Here is a 14,285-nt window from a genome sequence, read left to right on the forward strand (position 1 = left end):
AGTCGGTTTTTCTCGGTTTTTCTCGTGTGCGGTGATCCCCCGCTACAAGATTTCGAATGTTGGAGAACTGAAAAACTCGTCGAATGGAAAAAATGACGGAGGATTTTCGAAGATTCGAAAGTTGAATGAATTTCCATCTCATCTACGGTGGAAAAATAACAGAAAAGTGTTGTGCCCGTTTTGACGTCAGAGCCAAAGACCCCTCGGCGCGATGAGCAACGAGGGATCGACTCCGAAAATCTCTACCCTCGATACACAGAGGCGAAGCTTCTCAGGCCTGCGGTCAATTAGTCACTCATGCACGCGATATACGCATTGACTTTGCTGGCACCCTTGCGCGATCCCGATCCTTTCGTGTGCTCCGGGCATTTATATTGAAATCGTCGAGCGCGTCCGAGCGTTATAAGCGACGATTCGGAAATTACGACCTTTGTATATCCAACGGGTCCGAGTACATTTTCTTCGTCGCGGTTGTGCTTTCTCTGTTGTCGCATATTGAAAAAGTTTAAAAGCGCGTCGAAATATGGTCGTTTTATTTTTCGCACATTTTTTCGTTCTTTTTTCAGTACAATGTCGACGGAGAATTCGTGTCTGGAAGCGAGAGAAAAGTTATCGAGAGACAGAGACAGAAGGATTGAGATGAGAGCAAACACGCGGAAAAGTAAGGACAACAAGTGGCGCGGAACGAGAAGAAAAACTAAGATGGGAAAAATGTTTAGGGTCGCGTGTCAATATTGTGACTGCGCTGCGTAGGGGCGTGTGCTCGAGGGATGCTGCGGGCCCGTGACCTTTTCGTTAAACGAAACATCCCGGTCGAGTTACCCTCGGAGTCGCAGGTGCTTACGGATCCTCGTATACACAGAGTGATCTGCATGCGTCCATGGCTGGGCGAGAGACACGTGTATATTCGGATGATTACCAACGTGAAACGTCCCTTCTTCGTAGCTCGAGTGAAAACAAATGATTTTTACAATCCTTCGAAGATCGGAGGTCCGAGGAGGTGAGAAAGGACGGAGAACTTCGTGGGAGCATTTTGCAACCGTGGGGGAACGACACGTCCAAATTTTTCCATCGATAGCCCCGCACTAAGTCGTGTAAGGATTAAGAAAAATGTTTAAAAAATGGGATGAAAGATTCGGCGGTACTAAAACAGCTCGAGCTTCGAACAGCGCCCACTATAATTGAGGCACAACTCCGCTGCGACGTTTTTTTTACTTTTCGTCAACCTTAAAATAGCCCTGGCCGAAGCGGCGCACACGTACACGTTCATCGGGTTTTCATAATTGCTCCACACTCCTCGAGAATTTTATTAAAAGCGTGATAAGTGCGAGGGGCTTTGAAAACGCTCAAACGTCCTTCTTTTATTTCAACTTTTTCAAATGCTCTAATGACACAACGGGCGAGCTAACGCACTTGCGTAATTACTCACCACGACCGGATATTCGAATCGACGACTTTTTCTTCGCCGGTTTCTATCACCGTACGAAATACCCGGGTACTTTATTCCCCGTACTTTTTCCCTCATACTCCGACCATATCCGAGCGAGTGCGGTGCGTTACAGTCCAAGAAACTGCCGAGTTATCGAATCCCATCATTTTTCTGGGAGAGTTCTCTCGCGTCCTCGTCGAGGAAAAAACTTGACGCCGCGCGCTTTTATAAATGCTGACGAGTATGTTTCCTAGCTTTTTACATTTTTTGTATAGTTTTATCCGACTCCCGCAGTCTCGCGCTCCACATGCACACGTATCAAAAGTCGAGTTCCGTAATGCGGGCCCGCGTGTGTCTGTTCGCACCGCCCTTAAGACTTCCAACAATGACTTTAAGTGGCCCCTTCACAGTTCGTAATGAAAGGCCGGCTCCGAATCGCCAAGTCAAAGCCAATTGGCTACCGGATCTCGCGCCGCAACACTACACGTTGCCGCACCAAAATTTATCACGATCAACAGGTCTTTCGATCAAGGTTCGATCTGCTGGCTGGCCTCCATCGTAATCACTATAAATAATTAAAAACGAGTATATTCCAATGACACCGAGTGTAGGTCAAGTCGATTATAAGAAAACCCTTAAAATATTGAGGGGGGTCCTGCTTTAGAAAGCCAAAAAAATCCATTCTTTTTGACAATGTTTTTAGGGTAGACGGAAATAACTCACCGTAGCAAACTTTTCGGTATAGTTTCAAGGATATTTAACATTTTTTTCATGTGAGAAATCCTAATTTGTACATGCTTTATGCGCAAAGTCTGATCGTCGAAATTGTCTGCAAAGAAAATTCCAATTTTTTTCCCCATTCTCATATATTTTCCTTCCCATACGAACCTATAAAAATCCGAAAAAATTGCGAGATTCTATATTTACAGAGCGTTGAAGTAACATTCTTCTTCTTTAGAAGCGTTTTTTGTTCAAAATCGCTAAAAATACAGAACTTCGCAATTTTTTCGGGTTTTTATAGGTTCACATGGAAGGAGAATATACGAAAATGGAAAAAAAATTTGGAATTTTCGTTTCAGACAATAATTACGATCTCCACATTGTACACAACCGAGAAATTACGACAATCAGACATTGCGCATAAACCATATAATACAAATTAGTATTTCTCCCCTTCAAAAAATGTTTTTGTACCTTTGAAATATCCTTGAAACTACACCGAAAAGTTCGTTATCGTGAGTTATTTCCCTCCGTCCTAAAACCGTTTTCGAAAACAATTTGATTTCCTAAAGCAAGCCCCCCCTTCATATATTTTCGAAGGATCTTCACACTAAGGACTAATATTCCTCAATAAAAGCCTCTTTTCCTCACGATTATTCCAGTAAATCCAAAGCTTATTTGTTCTCCCAGCATTCTCTCATCGTCGATAACGAAAAAAACTATCTCCAAAGTCTCAATATCCTTAAACATTCTTTTTCGTAAAAAGAATAAAAGAGAGCGCGCAGGAGTCGGGGGGGGGGGGGGGGGGGGGGAAAGACAAACAGGAGAAAAGGAACATTCGTCGAATCGGACTTTTGACAGGTAAACGTGTCGAGGATCCGAATTTTCTTTGTGCCAGCTACACGAGGTGAATGCAGGTGCCGCCTCAAAGTATGACGATGAGAAGACTCGAATGAGTCGACTGTATGTGTATGACAGCGAAACGTAGGCAGAAGCAAAAATAAGTCTCGCTACAGAATATATATATATGTGTGTGGATATTATATACAGACATATACGTGTACTAACGCGGGGACGAAAGCCGACGAGGATGAGTGGCATGGTAGCGTACACCCGCTAGATCAAAGATCCGCGCCGCGCTCGTCCCAAAAAAATCTGACCACCGAAATCTGTATAGAGATACGCATATATGGCTACTACACTGCGTAAACATACGGAATACGTACACACGACGCGCCTTTATTCACGGATATGCAGAGGGCTATGAATAAGTAGGATTTATTTAAATATCGAAATTAGGATCGGTGCGACGTTCTTTGGTCCTGGGCGTACGGACGAGTGCGCGGCTGCGTGGGAATGCGTAATTAATGAGAGATTTGTACGAAGGCTGGGGGCAAATGATTATAGATTTAGTTGGAATAAATTAAAAAATTTTGTCATCTTTGAGCTATCCTTGCCGATTTAAGGAGTTGAACCGCGTCACGTTGATCCTGATTCAGGAATTTCTGTGCTCTGGGAAATTCGTTGAGAGTGTTCTCTGCGGACCCCTCCCCGTGTCTGGCGTTCTGGTCACGGTGGCCCGGGGAAACTGCGAAAACCTTGTGCTCGTACGGCAGCTAAATTTGGAGGGTGTTTGGAGCGAGTAAGAGCAACGAAAGCGCGAAAAAGGTGACTTTTGTAAGCAGTGTGCGCGGGCGAGCAGTGACCTATTCAACTTCTAATTCGACCGAAAGCTGCTTAACCCGAGAGCTGCTCGCGAAAACCACACAGGGAGCGTGTGCCCAGAACCGCTGGCGGGTAAGCTCCGTCGTCAAACTACTTAAATCGAGTACCAACAATAGTTGATTCATCGATTGCTCGTTTGAGGAGAAACTTGTATGAGAGGTAATGAATTAATGGAATCGAGTCGACGAAGCCTGCTGCGTGAAAAATTGCGTCGGCTCTCTCGATCGAGCTCCGGAGTATATGCAATCGGTAGCAGCTCTCGTTAAAATCATTTTTCAATTCAAATACTTAAGCTTTTCACTCTCGCCTCGAAGGCCTTGCTCCAAGGACTCGCGATCATCTCGGGATCGTCGAGCACGTTTCCGAGAAGACATAAAAATATGAGTTCGTGACGCGATCAGGGCGATCGAGGATAAATTCAAATCAGAAGGTTCTCCGCTTCTGATAGCAAATGCTCGCTTTGCGATTCGATCTTTATAATCCTGTGAAGTCGTCGGACTGCCCGTGTTTCTAATATATTCAAAAGAAGAGTCAAATATACACGAAGGAAGAAAATGCCTCTCGCGACTTGTCTCAGAATATGCTTCATAGGTGTCAACCTGTCTCATTGGTATAGAAAAACCGGGTCTCTCTTTCCTCCGTTTTTTTTTCTCTTATTTATCCCTTTTGCCTCTCGCTCGACAAAATCTCTTCATCGAGAAATATACATGATAAAGACCCGCCGCTCGCTCTTCTTCCCCACACACGCACACATTTCCATATTCGTATATATATTTAAATACTTGTACAAACACACGCATTACACACATAAATATATATATATATATATATCAATGCCATGTTTATCAATCGTTCGGCTCCTCTGCTTAGCGAGTGTCCCCCTCGTTTAACATAAAATACAAATGAGAAGCGAAGCTAAATAAATGTAAATTGTTTGTAAACATATTTATAAATAATAAATACATTAATTTGAGATAAAACGTGTGCCTCGTTTCGATCAATACGATTCAAAAGCAACACGCACGTACACATGGATAAACACATATTCGCAATTACAAAATTCAACCATTTTTTTCCGCACCATCGACGTCATGAAACACGAGTTTAAAATTCAGCATCGAATTTGCCGATACGAGAATCCTAAATGCTTTTCAGCCCAAAGAATCTAATATTTGAGTTGGATTCCGAAGAAAGAAAGAAAAGCAAAAAAATATAGAGAGAGAGAGAGAGAGAAACATGCAGATGAAAAAAACCGTGAGCGTTGATCAATTACCGTAAACCAGTCACCACCGTGCTCTACGGATATCTCGATCCCTAGATCGGTGTCCTCGAGAGCATACACGATCCCCGTGTACACGAATGGAAAAGGCTACGGAGCATTACGGAGCTCAAAACGATATTTATGAATATGTATATAAGAGACAAAATCCGGTATGTATAGGTGTACTTGGGTGTTAAAGTTGGGAAAAGAGAGACTTTTGCAGACCTGCGCGGATGGCTCGTATCGATCGGAAGTTTCCAGGACCGAGAGACGCGCATAGGTAGATACTCTACTCTATCGGTATTTTATACACATCCATGTGCACGAACGAGAGAGCAAAGAGAGGGAGAGAGAGAGAGAGAGAGAGACAGAGAGAGAGACATGGGTAAATGTATGTTGAGCATATACAGGCGCAAACTTGGTACAGATGCGAGTATATATTCCAATGTGAGATAATGTATATTTATATATGCGTAAGTACAGACGCATAACCGCGGCAAGAGAGAATGTTGAGAGTCGCAGCTGATTTGGAGAGTCGCGGTAACAGGGGAGGAATATCATACGATAAATGTGGAGGGTGGTATATATTTGGGTTTGAGTTTCGATACGCGCGAGAGCAAGATCTCGTATAGATAGATATTCGTTGAGTATATACAGATGTATATATAGGCGAAGGTGGGAGTCGGAGAAAGGCGACTGTTGCAATAAACGTGTCTGTTCTCTCATCATGTATCCCAATTGATGCGGTAGCCCCCGTTGGGCGCGTGGTATTTTATACCCGGTACAAAATATCGAGAGAGCGAAAAGAACACGCTGGCTAACAACCTAACAACGTGTTAACCAGTTTGCTTGAAAAACGGTTGGTCGAGAAAGAGCGAGGAGCGTGCAGCAGCAGCAGCAGCAGCAGCAGCAGCAGGAGCCTACGCGCTCGCGGGAACGGGCGCATATACAGGCGCGGGCACATGCGTTACCGCACTCACACACGGCCCGACGAGCGATGGGACTATGTGAAACAATCGAACATCCCGGGAATATAACGCGGGTGAAGGGTGAGCGCGAGAGAGGCTTCCCGGATTTAGATCGGGGCAGATCTCTAGTCTGGAAAAGATTAAAAAAAAATGAAATAAAAAAAAAAAATAAAGAAAAATAAAAAGAAGATGAAGAAGAAGGAGTAGAAGAGGGATGGAACTGTGGAGGAGGACGAGAGAAGACGAGGAAAAGAGGGGGCAAGAAGGAGGAGGGAATGTCGGGAGTGAAGAGAGCATCGCCGGAGAAAAACCACTCCGATACAGTAATACGCTGAGCAAAACGAGTGGGAAACTGCCTACGCCAGGCTCCAAACTCTCCCCCCCCCCCCCCTCTCTCTCTCTCTCTCTCTCTCTCTCTCTCCCATCCCGAAGTGATACGAGACCCGAGCATCGTCGCGGCACCGCGTACATATAGCGCGGGAAACATCGCGACTCTCCGATGATGCTGCGCGAGGAGGAAAGAGGGGAAGAAGGCAGGGATGAAGAGGAAGATGGGAGCAGAGAAGGAGGAGGTTGAGTACAGAACAAGCCGGGGGAATCCCGGTGGGGGTTGATGGGGAGAAGCTTTTAGCCAGGCTAGATGGTGCCGAGATAACGGCGCGCTACGAAGTGCAGAGTGCGCGAGCGCTCTCCTCGTCTGTTACAGTATCTTTCTATATGTCTGTATATCCCACTTTATATATGCTTTAAGGACACACACATATATATATATATATATATTTACGTCAAGTTTTATATATACACGATCAACGCTAGTGGTCTACATATGTATGTTACTCCGTAGTATATCCGAGCGAGAGACTATTGTGCGAAGCACATGCCTAGAATCTGACGCGACTAAAGTCGCCAAGTCCCTGGCCCAGACTCGATCCATACGCCATTTTTCCTCACCGATATCCCTTTTTCATATCTATATGTCTCTATCACATATTTTTTCCTTCACACCAATTCTCTGTGCTGCGGAGACGTACGCACGCATACATGATAATATATGCATATGGAATGGCGTACAGACATCAAAGACCTATAAGTTTGTTACGTATGTCCTCGGGAACATGGTGTTTCGGTGTGTGTCTTCGCTCTACGCGCATGTATTATGTAGCGCGAGTGCGGATTCGTTGGGTTGCCATCCACGTGTTTTCTCTATTCGTCGAACTTAATTTTATTTAAAGCTGAAAAAATCTCGTTTTTTGGCCGATCGCAGGAGGATTATCTGCGGGGTTAAAAAGTCATTGGAAGAACGAAATGTGGCGTTAGGGGGTGCCAATGAAACGTATGATTGTTCATCCAAGGTCAAAGTAGTTCGGTCGTTCTGAGACTGGGCAAGCTTGACATAACCTAGGGAACATTTTTATTGCGCGAAAGAAAGTTTACATCGGTGCAATGCCACGATATAAACTTTTCCGAAGCTCGAAAACCGTACAATTTTTTCACAATTAATATTATCGTGCGTTCTCCCGTGTGGTAGCGTGTTAAAAACTCAAAAGTGTAAATGAAATAATTCCAAATTTTGCCCCGCAAGAGGCCCCCCGAAACTGTGCTCATCTCGTTATCAGGGGACTTGAAACTATTATTTGCCGCAAAGCGAAGTAGATCTTCACCGTACTTTATCGAACGTCCGAACTACTACTTTAAGAACGATTGAATAACCAAAATTCTTTTAGATCGAACTACAGATTCATTATCTCCGTGAAGATTGCAGCTGAATGAAGAAAACTCTTCCAATAACATCAATTTCTATTGAATAAATAATTTTTTCTCAGTGTACGAAAGTGAGAAACGAACGATTGGATTTTGGAGTATTCTGCAGAAAAGCGAGAGCGTTCAAATTTTTTAGTGGCAGAGAAAAAAGGGAATCGTAGGAATAAGTCAAATGACACAGTTGCTGTCGGTTAACCGGACGCAGAGAGCAGCAGCAGCAGCAGCGACATGGACAGAACTGGAGCGAGTTTGTCGTCAGACTTCGGTTCTCTCTAAAGCCCCGAGCAAACACGCTTTCCCGTATTAAGCGGATGTACGCACTTGTATTATCTTTTAAGGGTTTTGCAATCGGATTAACGGTGAATCTGTGGCACACTGGCAACCGAGTGTTTTCCACGGTTCCGCATGCGTTTTTCAAACTTTTCTCAACACAGCGAGCACGCCGAACGTCGAAAGTGTTTGCGACGTCTTTTTCGCAGCGGTTCGATCGCGCGTCTCTGGAGGAAAGACGACATATTTTCATGCACTGGACGTCGTACGTGCGTGGAGCCATGGGCTCCGGTAAAACTATATGTTGATATACCTGGGAGCTCCGAGCTCGAAGAAACCCTGTCGAACGTATTTCATCTATATACGCATAGACGTGTACGATGAGCTCGGAGAGAGAGAGAGAGAGAGAGAGAGAGAGTCGTTGACGAGCGAAGCGACGGATGACCGCGCGAGTGATCGTAAAACCTGGCGCCAGAGTAGATCGCGCGCACGGACTGCGCGTTTCAACCGAAGAGAGACAAGAAGCCACTAAACGCCATCCGTCTGTGACGACGCGTTGCCCGATTTTCCGGCGATTATTTCCAGGACACGAAATCCTACTGCTCGATATCTCTGTGTTTTATAGGCGCTTCGATCCTGCACCTATTAAATCACAGTGCTCGTCGTCAGTTTTTTGGATCTCGCTAGCTCTGTAATCCGCGATCTCGCATTGATTCGCGATTTTCATTCGCTACCATTGAATCACGAATTAGTACTAAATCGAAGAAACGATTATGACGAAATGAAAAAAACTAATTGAAAAAGGCAAGCTTTTCAGCTTGATCAGTGAATGGCCCACGGCTCCGTCCGTTCGCTGCTCAACACTCGAAAGATATTTTCTGCGAGAGCAGGAGTCGAGTTCCGAAGGAAACTCCACAGGAAACCGGGATGCCGACCAAAACATTGCGGGTACTGTGCTTTGCTTGTCGACGACAAATGGTCGAGTGACGACACAGATAATTTACAACTGTGCGGCCTACCTGAATCCCAGTAGACGTTGCAATTGAGCAAGTGTCCAATGCAAGTGAGCTATGTACTGGAAACTCGCTGGGTTGATGCCACTTTATAGTTGGCGTGTTTACAATCATTTGCTCATTTCAAAGATCGACGAAATGGCGAGGGACGGATTTTCTTTCTCGAAAGGTTGTGCAACGTAATATTCGTTGAATGAAAGTTTAAATGGAGATACGAAAAGTTAAACTCGATTATTCGAGCGGAGCATTTCTAAATCGACGCTCCCAAAGTACACTTTTTCCAGCATTCGCGGTTCCAGGCTTTGGACGCTCATTAGTTAAATATCTTTCTAAACTTATCGCACTGCGTACTTTGCGCAGCGAATTCGAAGCTGTTTAGGCAAAGCTTGTGACGTCTTATCGCAGTAACCGCGCTTCAAGCAGTGACGAATCTGGGGAATACAAAAGAGCGGAGAGAAATGAGGTAAAGAAAATTCCAGGTGCAATGAAGATGTTGCATGGAACGGGAGCGATCGTCGCTCGGCTATTTAGCTCGGTTCAGCCGAAAAGGGCCACTTTTCCTTCAACGATCCCGCCTCTGGCGTGATCCGCTTAGACTGGCTCGCAACCTCTGTACATATATACGGTTTGTGTGTCTACGGGCCACGTTGTTTCATCAGGTATAAAGCCCCCGCGCTTCGCCAAGCAAATGGACTCGGGGCTCGATGCTTCGAGCTCATAAATTAGCCTCCGTTACGTCCTTATGTCGGGAAGAAATCGAATCTCAAAGGCACACGCAGAGAGGCCGCACGGCCTACGAAATCCTCGCATTCGAGGGTTTCCCTCTTGTCTTTTCGCCTTGTACTATTTTTGCTCCAAATATACGTAACTGAGTGCACGTCTCGACTGGGTAACCCACATTTCTCGAAAAACCCATAATTAACCCGGAGCTCTGCTTTCTCTCTCTGACGGGGTTATTGGTCAACTCGGCGATGAGTACTTAATTTTTAATCCTCCGGGCTTTCCACGTGGTCTAGAATTATGCCTTCTTTTTATTCTTAAATGAACGAGAGCCAACTTTTAAGGGTTTCGTGAGAATTCAGGTGGGGAGGAGGAATTTCTCGACTCCGTTTCGAGCTGAATTGTGTTCGATATGTTGGTAAGGATGATAAAATAATGGCGTATATTATCTGCGGGCGAGACTGGATTAGACAAATTTGTGCAACTTCTGCAATGGGGGGGGGGGGGGGAGGAGGAGAAACGGAAGAATTTTCTAGAATTTCATGCCACGGTGGCCGTTCTCTAGCTATATTGTTCGTGTCCTTTTTCATTCTTTCGTTCGTCGTCGTGCGTTTGCGGGGAATCTCGGGTAAAGCTCGTCGTCGTTGAGGAGCGCCTCGTTAACTCGCTGCTCTTTTCAAGCGGTCCCAACATTGCACAATCTTTCAAGACCGTAAACGCTTCAATGGCGAAGCATTCGCATTGACCTCGGAGGAGAATCGGGGCGCACGGCCGAAGGAGGATGCACGAGCGAAATATGTATCAGAATCGTTTTCATCGCGTCCAGGCAAGTTGCAGCAGCGCGATAATCCACTGCGAGCGTGGAGAAACGCGCTTGCGCGAGATAATCCTAGATCCAGAGACTTTCCAAGGTAAGTAAGAGAGAAAAAAGAGGAATAATACTAGTGCGAGAACTCTGGCACTCGGGACGTCCGATGGCGCGTGATGACAAAAACTGGGATTTCCCTGAGCAGTGTCGCGAGGCACTCGACCGAGAACTTTTCGACGTCTCGCGCTGCTCGCATACGGACAAAAGTTGCGCTTTTTTCCACCACCTCCGGCACAGCGAGCACGCTTTTTTCTTCTCTTTCTTCTCTCCATTCTCGCAGCAGCTTTTCCGCCTTGTTTCATTCTCAACGATCTCCCCCCATGCACGTTTTTTCATACTTACTCTATTACATCTTTTTTTCCACCAACGAAACTCCGGATCATGAAGAAAAAAAACGTGCGAATCACAGTAGCGGCGAAGAGACGTTGCTCCTGACGAGAGACCTTTGGCTCTCAAACAAACTCGGGATTCTTCGCCTGCGGAACGAGAAAATCGTCGAAGCCCCCGGCCCTTGTATTTTTCCAAATAAATCAACTATTCCGGAATTCTCAGCATCCCTCATGAAAAAACGTCACAGTGGCAAGATTGATCCGAAGCATAAAATCGACTCGAAAAAACGCCCCGACGTCGTCAATTTTTATTTCTTCGCGTTTCAAGCATTCTTCCAAACCTCCGTAGCACGAAATGGTGAGAAAGCTTTTTCCGTATTCCCTCCGACGAATGAACAATTGTGACAAAAAAAAAAAAAAAAAAAAAAAAAAACGTTCCGAGCACAGCGCTTTAAAGCCGCGCGTTGGCGTCAAGTTGATATTTCTCAAAGTATAAAAAAACAAAACGATTGCGCGCACGTATGGTAAAAAGGCAAGGGCGGGCGAGTGGTTGTGGAAAATAGCAGAAACGCTGCGCGCAGTCTCTTAAGTTGAATCCGTGCCGACAAAGCTATCAGCAAGCCGAATGCTTACTACTGCTGGAACACATATTTTATACAGCGACATACAGAAGTGTGTGCGCGCTGGAAAAAGGGAAGGATGAGGATGGAACACCAAGGCAGATGCTCTCTGCTCTCTTTCCTGGCGAGCGGAGGAGCAGAGAGTCGCGGCTGTTGGAGCAACATATCGGGAGCCACTCGAGAAGCAGCCCCTGTACTATATGTCTATAGGCGTGTGTGTATTATTGGATGTAACTCGCGTGCTGCGAGGCAGTGTGCAGTTGTCTCTCGAGCTGCTCACTGCTGCAATAATTCATTGCGGCTCTCGCGCTGCAATCACGATGTTATGTACGGTATGCATCACATTAAATGTCCACGTGTGCATGCCGCCTCCCTGTCCCCGCACGTATGTGCATTTATGTGCGGATAAATATATGTGCGACGAGAATTCAGGGAAAACTGGAATCACACCACGCATTCCAAAACTGGACTGTGTGTGACCTTTCGGCGTGCGACAATTAGCTCTCGGGGTTAAAATATCGTGCGTTTGCGGTACGTTGAAAATTTATTGGCCATTTTTTCTCAAATCTCAAATCCATTATGCTGTAATTGCTCGCGGAGTATACGCAGTTTCAGCTCGTTTGTCAACCGTTGGCCGAATATTGGAAACGGCATTTTTCAAAGCATTCGCGAAAGTGTGTGTGAAAAAATACTTTTTCTTGGGATTAATGTATACACTTTGGGAGAGTGAAATTTTTGGGGTTTCAGAATTTTTCGACTTTGACGAGCACGCGAATTTTTTAATGCAAGCTCCGTCGAACAGAAATTTTCAGCTACTTGAGCGACTCTGTTCTCGGAAAAAAAAGTGGAACGATTCCTTGCGAAAATTCTTCTCGTCCTTCATACTTTTTCTGGACGGAAAGAGGGACTTTTCCAACGTCTCTCAATTTATTGCTTTTTCCAGTTTTTTTTTCCTGTACAATCAGAAGATACGAGGAACGTTCGAGCACCGCGCTTCAGAGTAAGTCGACTTCTCGTGCCACACAGTCAGATCGCTACTTCATTTTTTTACACTCAAATAAACTCGTTCAAGCTCTTTCGAGATAACTCAAGTAAAAAATGGAAGCTCTTCGATGCTTCGAAGACAATTTTTTTTAAGCGCGCACTCCGGCAACGAGTAAAAAAGCACGCGATTATTCGAGCTCTGCTCATACACGATTCGAAAGAGTTCGTTGTAAATCGAACGAAATACGTGGAAATCCGTTAACTTTTTATAGATTCGAAGGCATCAAAAATTCCTACAAATGGAAAAAGGCAGTAAAATTTTGGAGGGTAAAAAGGGGGCGGTAAAATTCTCGTATTTGGCATTTTTTCGTACGAGTTTTCGCAGTGGTGAACGTTCGCTTATAAAACTGTGTATAAACACGCTGCCGAAGCTCCGAGAAGAACAATATTAGTGGCTTCATTTACTTCGTGCGGATAGTCCTTAGGAGGTTAAAAGATAACGAAACAAACACGCACGGTAGCCAAGTACTCGGTCCCGAAGCAAAGATTTCTGTCCGCCTCGTTCTTATCGCTCCTGGAAATGTTCGAGTTGCGAGCGGCGAAAAAACAAATGAAGATTGCCAAAGAGAGTGGTGCTGGGACGATAAAAAAATGTTTGCTGTCGAAATGGAGATGAAGAAAAGTCTGGGCCATCGGTATAAACGGCGCGCGATGGTAGAGACGGGCCTTTATGCATGTACTACCTTCGGGGAGCGATGTTCTCGGCACATATGTGTACGCGTAGCGCGATACCGGTTATGTATACGCGCTACTGAAGTATTCCATGTACCGCGGTACGTGTGTTGCGATGAGTACAGACGACGATGAACCGGAAGGGTTTAACCGCGTGCAATTTTTCTCCCATAAACTGTGCGTGGCGAGCCATTTTGTTAGCGGCAGCCATAATGTGGCTTAATAAAAAGGGGATTTTCAATAAATTATAAATGCGTGCTGTAACGAGAGTGACGGGATTTTCGGGATATTATTATCGGAGCAATGAAAAGTTTTGGGCCGTCAGATTTCGTGTTCGCCGCCGGCGGGGTGGTATATATTTGATAAATTCGTTGAAAATCGTTTCAAAGGGTTTCACATTATGGGGATCAGCGAGAAGAAGGAGAGCGCCGGGAACAAAAATTTCGTACACGGCGAGCGGAACGTTCGTCATTCCGGTAAACGTAGCATATTTTCTGTCCGATAGAGAAATAAAAAAATGCGAAAGAAAGGAAAAAAAGGAGAAACGTGGCGACACGAGTGGGTGAAAATAAGAGGCATGATAAAGCACGAAAAATCGGTTGATTCGCGGTCTTTCTTTCGAGTTGAAGCTGTCGCGATGATTTTGCTGGTGCTCGGCGGCAGGCTCTCACATGCCGAACACGTACACGCGAGACTCTCTCGACTGCGGCGCGGGTGTATACAGCGAGGAGCGCGACACACGCAGCGAGCGCGGGGGGAATACAGCGGGAGAGGAATCGATTGGGCTGTCGGCCATTTTGTTGGCGGTTTCGTGGACCGATCCAATGGGAAGCCGCGGAGGCGTGGAAGCCGAATCGACGTCTCGCCCGGGGCGAAAGGGAGGAA

Source organism: Venturia canescens, chromosome 7, assembly GCF_019457755.1.
Source record: "Venturia canescens isolate UGA chromosome 7, ASM1945775v1, whole genome shotgun sequence".
NCBI lineage: Eukaryota > Metazoa > Arthropoda > Insecta > Hymenoptera > Ichneumonidae > Venturia > Venturia canescens.